General features: G+C 47.0%; 1 non-coding gene across 1 annotated transcript; it reads right to left on the bottom strand.

Moving 5' to 3' along the window:
* Positions 1 to 205: 205 nt before the first annotated feature.
* On the bottom strand, positions 206 to 312 carry LOC141615982 (small nucleolar RNA R71). The gene has a single exon (XR_012530364.1). It is a non-coding gene; the product is annotated as a small nucleolar RNA R71 (small nucleolar RNA).
* Positions 313 to 2,029: the final 1,717 nt, after the last annotated feature.

Here is a 2,029-nt window from a genome sequence, read left to right as displayed (position 1 = left end):
GATTTTTATAGATTATTGCTGCTCTATACCCCCGCCAGCCGGTGTGACCCAAGATCAGATCAAGGAGACCATGTTCATTTTCTCCCTTCATGATGCTGCAAGGGAGTGGTATAGAGATCTGGACCGAGCCGCTCATGGGATCACCGACTGGAATTCCTTAGCCCTGGCATTCTACAAAAAGTACTTCTCTGCATCGAAAACTAATGCCATTAGAGCTCAGATCACGAGCTTTAAACAGGGGCCTGACGAGAACTTCCATGAAGCATGGGTCCGTTTCAAGAAACTGGTGCGAACCATACCGCACCATGGGTTCGAAAAATGGAGTCTTTGCAACCAGTTCTACAATGGGCTGTATGACGATCAGAGGGCTATTTTGGATGCTGCAGCCAATGGCCGATTTGCTGAAAACATGGGAGAGACTAAGGGGTGGAAGATCATCGATGATTTGGCCACTCATAAGGCTGAATATGGGAATTCGAGAGGAAACCAGAGGAGGGCTGCTTAATCTTCCTCTGTTGCTGCACTAGAAGCTCTCACTGCAAGGTTTGACAAATATGAGTTGGGAGGAGCTTCTAAAGGAGGGACGTACCATGTTAACGCTGTTTCAGACGGTCCTTTCGTCTGTAGAAGATGTGGAGCTGAGGGGCATGTCTCAGAGAATTGTTCTGCCCCCTTTGAGTCTTGTGCTGCCTTTCAACACTATAGGAAGACAAACACGTACTACGAGTCGAATGTCCACCCCAACATGAGGTGGAGTAGCCAGAATGTCCTAAATCCGACCCAACCTCCACAAGAGCAGCAGCAGCAAGCTTATGTGCCTCCACATAAGAAACCATATCAAAAACCTCCCTATGTGCCGCAGCAGCAACAATCCCAGAATTCCGATTTTGCTGAGTTTAAGAACTTGCTGCTGAAGGAGTCCCAAGCTAGAGAGGCCGGGATGAAGCTACTAGAGAGCCAAATTGCTCAATTGGCTATTAAGAATACCACTCGAGCTCCCGGACACTTACCGACTCAAACTGACCAGAAAGAGACCCTGAATGCCATTACTTTGAGGAGTGGGTCTACCCTGGATGGGCCTGCTATGGTCGAGGATGCCCCTGAAAAGAATGAGGCGGAACCGAGTCAAAAGAAAGCTTTAACGAAAAATAACAAAAACAAGGCGTCTACCAGGTACATCAGTCGATCGACTGATATACCCGGTCGATCGACTGATATGCGGGTTACAGGAGCTTTTGGAACTGTACACCTAAGTTGATCGACTGAGCAAGGTGGTCGATCGACTGAGGCCCCTGCTGATATTGAGAAATTTCGTCCTTCAATGCCCGATAATTTGAGAGACCATTTGTTCCGGGGTTCGACAACTCCGAAAGTATTGGGGCAAGATCCGAGTGCTGATGGGTCCGTCCCGATTCCGAAGTTCGACCCAATGTCGGTCAATGGTTCACATTTGAGACGGTCTGAAGAGGGTTCAAGTTTCAATAAGGAGAAGGTGGTGGACTTTTAGCCTAAGTCCACGGATACCGGCATGCGCGACTTAGAGGAGGGGGCTAAGGTACTTCTCTCAGCCCCATATCCAGAGAGACTAGTGCCGACAAAGGAACAGGTATCTTTCAATAAATTTAAAAAAGTTATTCGTAGCTTGAATGTACAAGTACCCTTCCTTGAGTTAGTTAATCAAGTACCTGCCTACACTAAATTCATGAAACAACTCTTGTCTAAGAAAAAGTCACTTGAAAATGTGCATACTGTCGCATTAACCAAAGAGTCATGCTCTTATTTGTCTCACACTGCACCCCATAAGCTAGAGGACCCGGGTAGCTTTTCTGTTCCTTGCAATATAGGTACCTTCTCTATTGAGAAGGCATTATGTGACTTAGGAGCTAGTATAAGCGTCATGCCTTTGAGTCTAGCTAGGAAGCTCAAATTGACTAGGTTCGCAGTGACAGATATGACAGTACAGATGGCTGACCGATCTGCGGTCCAGCCAATAGGAGTCTTAGAGGACATTCCTGTCCAAATAGGGAAA

This window comes from Silene latifolia, chromosome 11 (assembly GCF_048544455.1).
Source record: "Silene latifolia isolate original U9 population chromosome 11, ASM4854445v1, whole genome shotgun sequence".
NCBI classification, from domain to species: Eukaryota; Viridiplantae; Streptophyta; class Magnoliopsida; order Caryophyllales; family Caryophyllaceae; genus Silene; species Silene latifolia.
Note: the sequence above shows the minus strand (reverse complement) of the source record. Positions and strands in the feature narration are given on the sequence as shown.